Source organism: Equus caballus, chromosome 13 (assembly GCF_041296265.1).
Source record: "Equus caballus isolate H_3958 breed thoroughbred chromosome 13, TB-T2T, whole genome shotgun sequence".
Classification (NCBI taxonomy): Eukaryota; Metazoa; Chordata; class Mammalia; order Perissodactyla; family Equidae; genus Equus; species Equus caballus.
Window position 1 is genome coordinate 1,169,806 of NC_091696.1, and position 12,146 is coordinate 1,181,951.

Below are 12,146 nucleotides of genomic sequence, written 5' to 3' on the forward strand. Positions count from 1 at the left end.
AAAAATTCCTTTGACATAATTTCAAATTTATGAAAAATTTGCAAGAATAGTACAAAGAATTCCCAGATAGCCTTTATCCTACTATTTTTGTTTTATCCTTTTCTCTCTCCATTCAGATTTTTTCCTGAAACATTTAAGAAAAAGTCGTAGAAGGTTCCCCTTTATATCTAAATACTTGAGAGTGTATTTCCTAAAAACGAGGAATTCTCTTACATAACAACAGTACAGTGATCAACATCAACAAATTAACATTAAAACAATACACTTCCTTAATTGAAGGCTTTATTAAGACTTTATCAATTGTTCCAACCATATCCTTTGATCCACGAGCCTTCGGCGCATTCTGTTGCCACGTCTCCTGGGTCCCCTTTCATCTGGAACGGTCCCTGAGGCCTCCTTGGTAGTTCACAACACTGACATTTTTGAAATGTTCAGGCCTGTCCTTGAGCAGAATTCCCTTCAATTCGGGTTTGTCCGATGCCACCTCCTGGTTAGGTTCAGGTTACGCGCTTTTGGCAGGAAGAGCGCAGTCATGCTGAATTCTTCTCAGTGCCTCTTATTAGAAGGCACGTGATTTTAATTAAACTTTAATTTATCCCATTACTGGTAAGGTTAATTTGATTACTTGGTTAGAGTGGTGTCTGCCAATTTCTCCTTTCTTTCTTCTTCTTCTTCTTCTTTTTTTTTTTTTGCTGAAGAAGATCAGCCCTGAGCTAACATCTGTGCCCATCTTCCTCTACATTATATGTGGGTCACCACCACAGCATGGCTGACGAGTGGTGTAGGTCCACGCCCAGGATCCAAACCTGTGAACGTGGGGCGCCAAAGTGGAGCGCACCAAACTTAACCACTACACCGTGGGGGCCGGCCCCTGTCCTTTCTAAAGTTACCCTTTACCTTTGTGGTGAAGAAGCGTACAAGAAATAAGGAGAATGTTCTCTGAGACTAGGAAGTGTCCTGTCACCTCTTAACTTTGACCGCTCAGTTCAGCTCCTGACAGCTCGAGCTGGAATCTGTTCTGATGATGATGGCAGCAGGGGCTTTTTTTCTCCTCCCTTCCCCTCTTCCCTTCAGCTTTCTGAGCTGGCATTCTAACATCAGAGGGGCTGTCCCTTCTCCCCGATTTATTCATTTATGGTTTTCCATGGCTATGGACCCCTGGATTCTTACTTTATTTGGTACACTGCAATCCTTTACTATGTTTGTTTATTTGATGAGCAAATTGTCCTAAATTTGGTCAGCGAGGACCCTGCCAAGCTGGCTGCTGTCTTCTTCTTGTGACATGAGTCCATCATTCTTTAAACATGTCCCGGCTTGGTTTTTTTTTTTCCCCCTTTCCTTACATTTTAAGCCACTAAGGGTTGAGGTTGTTTGTTACACAAGAATAAATAAGTGATACAGATGGCTGGGCGGGAGGATGGAAAGAGTGACGGATGGAGGAATGGGTGGGGCCGGGGAGGGGTGAGTCAGTGAATGGAGGGTGGTACTGAGCCACCTGGGAGGGGAAGATGGGTGGCCGGAGGACAGATGGGTGGAGGGACGCAGGGACGGGTGGACGGCCTGCAGGATGAGTTTGGGTGGAAGCACAAAGTAACACCCTCCCTGCATCCGACTCCTGCCTGTGTCCCCACCCTGCCCCATCGAGGCTGCCCCTGGAAGCGCTGGAGGGCACCCTCTTTTCAAACCTTCCTGCAGGGTGCACGGAGCTGGCTGCTGGCCGTTGCAGACGGCAGGCTTCTAGGAAGACAGTGGGCTGGCAGCCATCAAACCGGGCCCAGATCCCAGCAGAGACTGCCCAGTGCTAGGCCTGCCCCGGGCCCGCCAGCAGCCCACAGTCTGTGTAAGCTCCCCAGCATGGGGGGCAGCAGGGCACGGCTGGCCTGACCTCTGACCTCCGACCCAGTCACCCTCCTAGGATTTGATCCCAAATGTGCAGAAATGCAGGCACCTCCTGGAGGCCCGGTGTCCAGCAACTTGGCCTGGTTCAGTGCGGCCATGGGGCATCCAGACGACACACCTCTCAGAAGCTGCTGCCGAAGGACCGACACGAGCCTTCCGTGCCGAAACCACACGACCGGTGGTTCACAGAGCAGGATGTCGGAAGTGACCGCATCCATCTAAAAGTGGAAAAAGTCTGGAAAGAAATCCACCCAAGTGGTTCCCCGTGGTTCCAGGGAGGGCGGCAACACAAGCCACCGCTCCGTGTGTTTCCTTTTTGCAATTATGTGAGTGTCCCAGAAAAAAAGAGTTTCCATTAGGAAATGAAGAAGCGTGCATGTGCCCGTGGGGCTGTCACAGGACCCTCCCTGCAGAGGCCGCCGGGGTCCCAGCCTCCCCGTCTGCTCAGGCTCCAGTCCCTCCCCGAGCCCAGGACAGGAGGGCAGGTCCAGGCCAGCGCTGGCCCCTCCTCTGAATGCTTCCTCCCTTCTCTTCCACTCCGGACCACCTCCTCTTCTTCCTGCAAAACCCAGCCTCCCAGCTCCACCGCTTCCTCCACGAAGCCATCCGGGGTTCCCTCCCTGGGGCAGACAGTGGCTGCTCTTCTGCTGGCGCCTCCATCAGGGCAGTTCCTCGAGTGCCTCCCTGGGACAATTGCCAGGCCCTCGCAGACCAAAGACTACCTGCCGCCAGAACATTCTGGAAAAGCCCAAGATGCTGGGGTCGGGGTCGCAGAGGTCAGAGATCGTGGGGTCAGAAGTACATATCTTTCCCCCGTGGGATTCTGGGACAGCCATGCTGGCGCCCAAGAAGGAGGAAGAGGCTGCAGAGGGCAGCGGGGTGCCTCCTTGGCTGCCGTTTGTGGGGACATCGAGGCAGCCCCATCCTGGAACTTGGAGCCCAGGAGCTGGGCAGGCCCAGGAACCTGCATTCCACAGGCTCCCACAGTGGCTGACCTTGAGACCCTGCTGTCACCCGTGCTGGCTTTCTGGGGCTGCTGTGGCAAACAGCGCTGGCCGGGCAGCCTAATCACAGATGCTTCTTCCCTCCCAGCCCCAGAGGCCGGGAGGCCGAGATGGAGGGTCGTAGGGCCCGCTCCCTCCAGAGGCTCGAGGGGAGGCTCCCTCCTTCCTCTTCCAGCCACCGGGCCCCGGGCGTTCCTTGGCTGATGGCCGCATCCTCCCTCTCTGCAGCCTCTTCTCACAGCCTCCTCTCTGGGTCTGTGTCCCCTCCTTTGTTGTCAGTGGATATAGGGCCCACCCTAATCCAGGATGAGCTCATCTCGAGATCCGGACCTGAATTATAGCAACAAAGACCCAGTTTCCAGATAAGTTCCATCCTGAGGGTCCGGGTGGACCCGCGCCTTCCCTGCGCTGCCCACCCAGCCGCTCAGCCTGCCTGCTGGTTCTGGAAGAGCCTCCCTCCGGTCCCAGGGCTTCTGTTCCCTGGTGGTTCCCTCCCCGATCGGGTCATCTCTCAACACGGCCTTCCTCGCTTGCCCCCATGACCACGGCCGCAGCCCGGTGGCCTGGCCAGCCCCTCACGCCCCCCTTTAGAACACTGTCAGCCCGACATCCTGTCGCCGACCTGTGCGTCTCTTCCTTTATGGCTGCCGCCCTGCCCGCCCTAAGCCCAGAGGCACTTGGTGGGTCTGTCGGCGCCTGCGGGATGCAGGAGGGGCGGCCATGCATGGACAGGAGAGTCCTGCCCAGAGATGCGACAACCGTGGGGAGCTGGGGGCAGCCCAGAGGGATGAGTCAGGCCTCCGAGCCCCACAGTCCTGGGTCCTCTTTGCTGTGACCCCGGAGCCACCAGGAGAATGCTCACCCTCCAGGCCCTGACCTGGCGACTGTGTGGTGGGCACGTGTCTCCTCCGGGCCGCCCCCACTGAGGGGAGACGGGCAAGGGGGCAGGTCTGCAGCTGCCTGTGGTCTAACCGCCTCTGGGCCAGGAAGCAGCTGCTCCCGTCCGCGTGGCCTGTGCCCCTGAGCTGAGCCCCACCTGGGCCAAATCTCCCCGGGGTCCAGGTCTCCCTGCCTGGGTCAGGTGTCCCCAGCCCAGGCCTGGTGCTTCCCGGCACTCACAGGGGACCTCGTGAGATGAGGTGCTCCATGCAGCGACCCCAGGGCGCCCTCGGGGGCTGGTCCTTTCCCAACTACCTTGTCCACTAAATTTAGAAACTGCTTCACCACGCTGGAAGCCCCTTCAGCCTGGTGACTGAGTTTCAAAGCTGTGAGTCAGCGGTCATTAGGACTCAGATGCCCGTGTCCTGGGCGGGGGCAGCTGGGAGCCCATCTACGCTCAAGTGGCGGTTTCGAGAATTTCCTCTGCTAATGAACGTTCCTATGCAGAGCGTTTAACGCTGGAACCTGCCAATAAGAGGCTTCTGGGGAGAGGCTCACTGGCAGCACAGGAGAGGAAAATGATGCCTCTGGCCAACCGGTGCCCAGGAAGGCCGGTGCCCCGGCAGCCCAGGGCCTGAGGCTGTCCCTGGGGGCTGATATCTGAGACTCTGCTGGGCAGCCCCTGGCCAGGGAACGGAAGCCCCAGGGAGGCAGCCTCTTGCTGGAGGCGGGGAGACGCTTTCCAACAATTGTCTGAAAATAGAACCGGCTGGCTCATGAGGAAGTGAGTCCCCTGTCACGGGAAGGGAGCAAGTGCGAGCCGGAAGACTGCTTAGCAGGGAGTGAGGTCTAAGGTCTCTGACCGCGAGACACCCTGGGTCCTCCATTTTCTCATCCGCTGCCATCCCACGTGTTTGGGGAAATGGAGCTGAGAAAGCAGGCCTAGGGGCCAGACACCTCTCTCCCAGAAATGCTGCCAGGAGGAAAAGCTGGTCCTCGGAGACAGCATTTCCTCCCAGGCCCTGGGTGTGCAGAGCAGAGAACTGACCAGGGGTGGGAGACTCTGGTTCCATCTGACAACAGTGCCCACCTGGGCTTGGTCACGCCCTGGGAGCCTCAGTTTCCCTTTCTGTCCAGTTAGGGTCAGGCTAGCAGCTCTCAAAGGCCTGTCACACTCTGACGTCAGCAGCCCCCTCTCTGAAGACCCCCACACGGGGCGACCGTGCCTCCAGGACCTGAGCTGGGCCGAGCTCAGGGCCCAGCGCTGGGCTCCAGGGAGACACAGGAGGGCAGAAGGAAGTGCATTCCACCTTGTTCTGATGCAGCTGTGGTTTCCACACCTTTGAAAGACTGCGGGTGGAGGCGGGGGCAGGATGCTCATGTCAACTGCAAAGAACAGGGCAGATAAGACCCCTCAGCTCAGCCCAGCTCCTTGGAACCCTCAGGTCCCGGGGAACACTGTTTGAGAACCAGCACGAGGAGGTCATAGGTCAGGAGCAGAGAATCCTACAGCCCAGGTCCGCATTCCCAGCCAGCCCCTCACCAAATTCCAAAAGTCTCCCCAGAGTGGCTGAGGCTGAGGAGGAGGTATAGGTTGACGGAAGCCCCCAGGAGTATCTTACGACCCGTCAGCTACGGTGGGAAGAGGAGGGCAGAGGTCAAGGGCACGAGATGGGTGGGCTGGAGGTCACAGCCAACATCAGATTGGACTGACACGGGGCAACAGACCGAGCCCCTCGACCTGCGCCCCCTCCTTCTTTCTCCTGTCCTAAGGCTGGGTGGGGGATGGGACGGAAGGACACTGGACCAGTGATCACATCACTCCTGCCCTGTCCAGAGTTGTCCTGACCTCACCCCTCTGTCTCTCTGCCCCTATGCATCATCAAAACGTCCCCGACGCAGTTGGGGGGCTACACGGGATTTTGTTTCCTCGTTTCAGCTCGTTCAAGTTTTCTGCAAAGAGCGTATACTGTGTTTGAAATTAGAAAAATGCCCTCATGCACTTTTCTTAAAAATAAATAAATACATTCATGAATAAATGTCCTGGAAATTCCAACCTGCGTCCTGATCGCAGTTCCCAGTGGATGCCACAGGCTCACGCTACATCGTGTGTCCTGACTTTCGGCTCAGAGATTACGGTCAGGGACATTTCCCCCAGGTTGCGTTCGTCGGTCCAGCGTGACATTCTCAGGCCGGGGAAAGGCCAGTGGAGGGAGAGGAGGGTGGAATTTCCAGGTATTTTGACATCAAGTGCAAATCTGCGGTTGTCACGGTGTGGATTGTTCATAGCTGGCTGTGGGCTGGGACGTCGACAGGAGCACCCGCACGCAGCTGGGCCTTTCTCACAACGTGGCGCCGGGTCCCCAGAGCAGGAGGCTGGAGAGACAGAGCCCGGCACAAGCTGTCTTGCTCAGGAAATACAATAGAACAAGAAAGATATATTTGGTCTTCGTCCCAGGCTCCTGGCACAGAGCTCCTAAAACCCTTGAAATTTCTCGAGTGAGAGGAGTGGCTTTCCTTACTCATAATAAGCCCCTTTGGGCCACACCTGAGTTCATGTAACAAGGCAACTTGATGGGGGGGGGGGGCCCTAGACGGCTCCAGGATGGGGGCTGGCTGCCAGGGGAACAAGCACGTGATTCGAGGGCTGGCACTTCCAGCCCCTCCCTCCAACCTCCGGGGAGGGAAAAGGGCCGCAATGAGTCAATCAGTCATGCGTGTGTAATGAAACCCCACATAAAACCCTAAACATCAGGGCTGGGGAGCCTCCAGGTTGGTGAACACACTGATGTACTGGGCAGGTGGCGCCCCTGGGGAGCGCAAGGAAGCTCTGCGCCCCCCACTCTCTGTGTTTCGCCCCGGGCATCGCCTCCATCTGGCTGTTGTGTCCTTTGTGATACAACCATAATCCTAAGTACAGTGAGTTCTGTGAGTCATTCCAGTGAACTGGAATGAACCAGAGAGGGAGGTCGTGGGACCCTCTGAATGTGTGGCCGAGTCAGACAGAGGTGCGGGTGGCCTGGGGACCCGGGACTTGCAACTGGGGTCTAAAGTGGGGTCAGTCTTGGGGGACACAGCCCTTTCCCCCGTGGGGTCTGCACAGACGCCAGGCGTTAATGTCAGAACGGAATCGACTTGTAGGACACCCCATGGGTGTCGGAGAATCGGAGAATTGGGTTGATGCTCAGGAAAACCTTTCACGACCTGACCTTGACGTCAGCTGGCACCTGACATCACTTCCTCTGTCCTCCTTGGCCAAGACTTTCATGTTCCCAGGAGCGGACACACGCTCCAGCTCTGCATGGGAAGGTATTGTCACAGCCCATCTCTAGAAAATACAGCGTGCCACCGTCCTGAAATGGTGACTCGGCTATTGGCCTGCAGCCAACCACAAACATCCAGGGACGAGGCGCGCCTGCCAGCTGGTGGACATGCCGGGTGTCACAGTTTGGGGACGTCACCAGTAAGGCCAGAAGAAGTGCCCATGCCGGCCTCTCTCTTCACCCTGATTTCACCCGTGCACAAATATCCAGGCTGTCGTCCTGGTTCTCTGACCCTCCTTAACTCGGAGACGACGAGGCTGTCATGCTGGATTCTTTGGAGGAGCCTAATGCACACATGCTAGGGACCTAACCCAGTGTCTGGCACAGAAAAGCGACTCAAAATGAGCAGCTGTAACTATCATTCTTGTGGTTTGGGGGCCTGGCTTGCATCATGGCTTGCATCTCCCCAGAGCCGACTTTCTCAACCACAGCACCATTCACGGTTTGCGTCGGACAATTCCTTGTTGCCCAGGGTCCATCGTGCGCGTAGACGTTTGGCAGTGTCCCCGGCCTCTATCCACTAGAGGCCAGTAGCAACCCCCTTCCCTCAATTGTGACGACCAGGAACGCAAGAATGTCTCCAGACTTGGCCACTTGTCCCCCCGGGGGGCCCAGGAGAGTGGCTGCCCTCAAGCATCCCCAAGTTCTGCAGGCAGGAATGGAGTGTCCACGCACAGAGTAAACACCACGGTTCCTGGGGTGGAGGAGAGAAGGCAGCACAGAGCTACCTGGCCCAGAGGTACCCGGGGAGATGCCCAGGTGCAGGGAGGTGGCCTTGGGCCGTTGTCACTGCAGGCCATCTCCTTTGTAATTCACAGGGCTTTGGCTGCAGGCCCTTAGAGAAAGGAATGAGAGGGCTCAGCGAGGCACGGCGGCCTCGAGCAATGACTTTGCCATTACCTGGGTCTGAGATGTCCCACTGGAAGGGCCAGGCTCTCCTGTTGCATGCAGGGTCAGCGCCAGGGTGGGACGGTGGCCGCGGACACGGATTGCCCCAGGGGGCAGCCAGGTGGGCCCTCTCCAATGGGCCTGCCGGCAGCTGACGGGCTGGAAACGCTAACAGGAGGCGGCAGGAACCCGTCTGGGGAGGCACATTGCATTGCCGGGTTTAGGAAGTTGTTTTCTCCAGGAATCTTGACCGAATCGCTCTCAGACTGTGAACCAACTTTGTTATATAAGAAATAAATATATCATCATCATAACAATGACAGTCTTTTTATTTATTTGCAGTTTACAAACAGCTTCCACCATCTGATCCCCAAGTCAACCCTATTCCCAGGTTAGGGACACAGAAACAGGCTCAGAGATGGCGACTGACCCGCCCCAGGCCACACAGCTGGCCAATAGCAGGGGCTGTTTGGAAGCCAAATTCTGCTTCCTCCCTCCCCAGGGCCGCCCTCCTTGATTTGGAATTTGGCCGGGCCCCTTTCCCCTCTGCTGGAGGGGAAAAGGCTGTTTCAGGACTGACGGTTTCCAGGCTGGCGCCTTCGCGAGCCAACTGACCACCTCCTTCTCCCCAGGAGACAGGTGGGGACAGGCAGTTGGAGGTCCCACAGCCACCATCACCCCGCTGCTTCCTGGCAGAAGACCCAGCCTGCACGGCCTGCCGCAGACAAGGGGGCTGGACACTCACATCTTGAGAGGGGCCTTGGGCTGCGGAAACTTTCCCCTGGGACCCCGGCATGGTGGGAAGCAGAGGCGAGGGCCTGCCATGGGCAGCGGCTCCGTCTCTCCGAGCCTCCCGTCTCCTAAGCTCGGAGGGCGGTCGTGCACAGTGCTGGGCCGGCCGCCTAGAGGCACCAGTCAGTCCTCTCCAGTCAGCACACACCCACCTGCAAAGGCTGCCCCTTGAGTGAGGGGTTAAAAACCCTGACTCAGTTCCAGAGAGCCATACCTGCCCGCCCACGGGGGAGCACACGGCAGGCTGGCCCCACTCCGGCCAATAAGGGTTCCAACCCCCGCCTCCTTCCTTAGGGTCAGGGACCCTGGTGGTGTTTATGGGGACTCTGAGGGTAGTAACTGCTGAGGACCCCTTCGGGGAGACCAGCTGCCCCTCAGGGCCCCTGGCCCTGCCTCTCCTCTTCCCTGCAGAGTAATCGACCGTGGGGCCCTCATTGTCCCTCCCTTTCCCTGGACCTTGGCCAGGGCCACCTGAGTTCGCCCCATGGCGCTCCCTTCCTCCAGCGCTCCGGAAGGAGGGCAGGGCAGCCTGGACCCCGCCCCTCCCAGCAATGCCCCAGGCTCCTCCTCAAACACAGCGCCACACAGCTGGGCGATGGGGCAGGGCCCGGGCCACCCCAGTCCTGGGCCCCTGACGGTCACAGGACTCTTCCCAGGGTGAAGAGGGCAGTTTATTTGACGTAACCGACGCTGCCTCTGCCACAGAGCCACAATAAAAGGGAGCATCTATCAAGGCCAGCCAGGCACTAGGCGCTGAGCAAAGGTCGTCACGGCTGTTTAGAAACTGAACTCTCACGACAGCCCTGCGTGGTTCCCTCTGTTTTATTTCCTTTTAACTTACTCTGATAGTTTTGAACAGGTAATACGCTTCCACGGTCCGACAGTCGAGACGAAATGACACGAAGGGGTTTCGTTTCTGTCTCTGCCCCATCTACCCGTGACCTCTGACGGCTGCCCCTTTCTATTCGCTTCTACTTTATCCTCCCGGCCTTCCTTCTGCAGGTTCAGACATGCACGGATCCGTGTTTTTGTCTCCCTTTCTTCCTTCCCAAAGGCAGCACGCTACATACCCAGTGTTGCTCTTTGCTTGCACACTGACAACATACCCCGCCAGGGGTCTTTCGTGTCTTCTGCGTAGTACTCCATCATGTGACGCCCCCCAGTTTAGTTAGCTGATCCATTAACAATGACAACTTCTTGGTGCCTGACCTTTTGCTCTCACAGCCGATGCCACAGCAATGAGCCTGCACATCCCCAATTTCACAAGAGAACAGGTGCATCTTGTGGCACCGATTTCCAGAAGTGGGATGGCTGGGTCCGAGGACAGGTAGGTTCCAAGACGAGTGTGGAAGAAGCTGCCCCATGGCCCTCCTGCGCCCCCACCAGCAGTGCTGGGGGCCCATTTCCACATCCCCACCAGAGGATGCGGGCTGATTTGGGGAAGAGAAATGGAATTGCACTGTCATTTTAATGTGCTCTTATTATGAACATCTTTTCCTCCGTTTGTCCTTTAGATTTCTTTTTCTGTGAACGATCTGTTCATACCCTTCGCTCCTTTTTCTTTGTTTTTTCCTTCTATATTTCTAGGAGCCCTTTGCATGTTAGGGAGATAGTCCTTTGTGACGTGGGTTGCAACTGCTTATGGCGATTTTTGCCTTAACTCTTTTTCATGCTGCCTGGAATTTTTTTAAAGATTTTATTTTACCTTCTTCTCCCCAAAGCCCCCCAGTACGTAGTTGTGCATTTTTAGTTGTAGGTCCTTCTAGTTGTGGCATGTGGGACACCACCTCAGCATGGCTGGATGAGCAGTGTCACGTCCGTGCCCAGGATTCGAACTGGCGAAACCCTGGGCCGCCGAAGCGGAGCACGCAAACTTAACCACTCGTCCATGGGGCCGGCCCCTGGATTTTTAATCATGATTAGAAAAACCTTTTCCCGCTCCCAAGTTTTAAAGGAAGTCACCCACATTTTCTTCAAATATTTTAATATTTTTTGAATTTATTTTTTTATTGTAAAATATACACGACATGAAACTTACTACTTTGACTATTTTAAGTGTACCATTCAGTGGCATCAAGTACTTTCATTTTCTTGTGCAGCCATCACCCCAGCTGTCTCCACAACCTTCTCTTCATCTAATGGCTTCTTTTAAAAAATGTTAAGTCTTCGATCCATTTGAAACATATAACGCTGGTGTACGGTGTGGTTAGATTATGGACCCAACTTTATCTTTTTCTAAACGGTTATCACGTTGTCCCAATGTCATTTATCAAAAAATCCATTTTCATTCTATTTTATGAAGCCCATTTTAAAGTTGAGGAAACTAAGACTCAGAGGGGTGAAATGAAGAGAATGCCCCCCCCCCAAGGTCACATCATAAGTGTGACCTGTCTCTCACTTCTGCCTGGTTCCAACTGTCAACGTCCTTCTCTCAAGAAGTTAACGAGAATAATTAGACAGTGCTCTTCGCAACTGAATGCTAATGTGAAACGACTGCCATCAAGTCTGGGGAACGGGGACACTCACAAGAAACTAGATTAGCCCTGACCACCTCGGAGTCCTGCAGAGAGGGGCTGCAGAGCGGGCAGCTGCAGCTTTGCACTGGAGGCCAGAGGGTGTTGGCCAGGAGAAAGGGGAAACACCTTTCAAATCCCAGGGGGAAATCCCTCTGAAAACATCCCAGAGAGATGGGACAGCTTGCTACAGCTGCTGCCGATTTGTGTACTGGCAGCTGCTCCTGTGGCGGCCGTCAGCAAACATCAGTGCGCCTGGCTGTCCCCACAAGGCGAGTGCGCCCAGCAGAGCGAGATGGCTCAGAAGGAAGCCCATATTCTCCGCAGCAAGAAGCCACAGCCACTTCCTAAACACTGAACCATGCTGTGCTGCTAACTGCAAACGGAAGACCCACAAGCTTCCTGGCACTTTCTCCTGTTTGTTTCCCAGGATACACCCGAAGGCGCCTGAGACCCGTGAACACCCCTCAGCGGACGCCGCGTGTGCCCGTGGGAGGCCTGCCGTCATTCCAGGGGCCTTGGCGAGTTTCCCTCTCTCTTTATTCGGAACTGAGCTGTGTGGCCCCATGCAGGCAGCTCATTCTTTCTGAGAGAGGGATGCAGAAACCGTCAAGGGGCTCAGCCTCCCACCCAAGTGCTGGCAGAGCGGGAGCCAGGTGCAGGGTGGGCCTGCAGGCCCCGGGTGTGACTTTGGACCCGTCACCTCTCCAGCTTCAGCCTCCTTCTGCTGCAGGAGGCGGCTGCCCCCATGCCAAGGGATGGGCCCTGAACTGAGGTCAGGGCATCTTCCCCCCATTCTGGGCTCACCTTCGCAGGTCCTGTTTCCCCAGGGCAACCGTCAGCTGGGA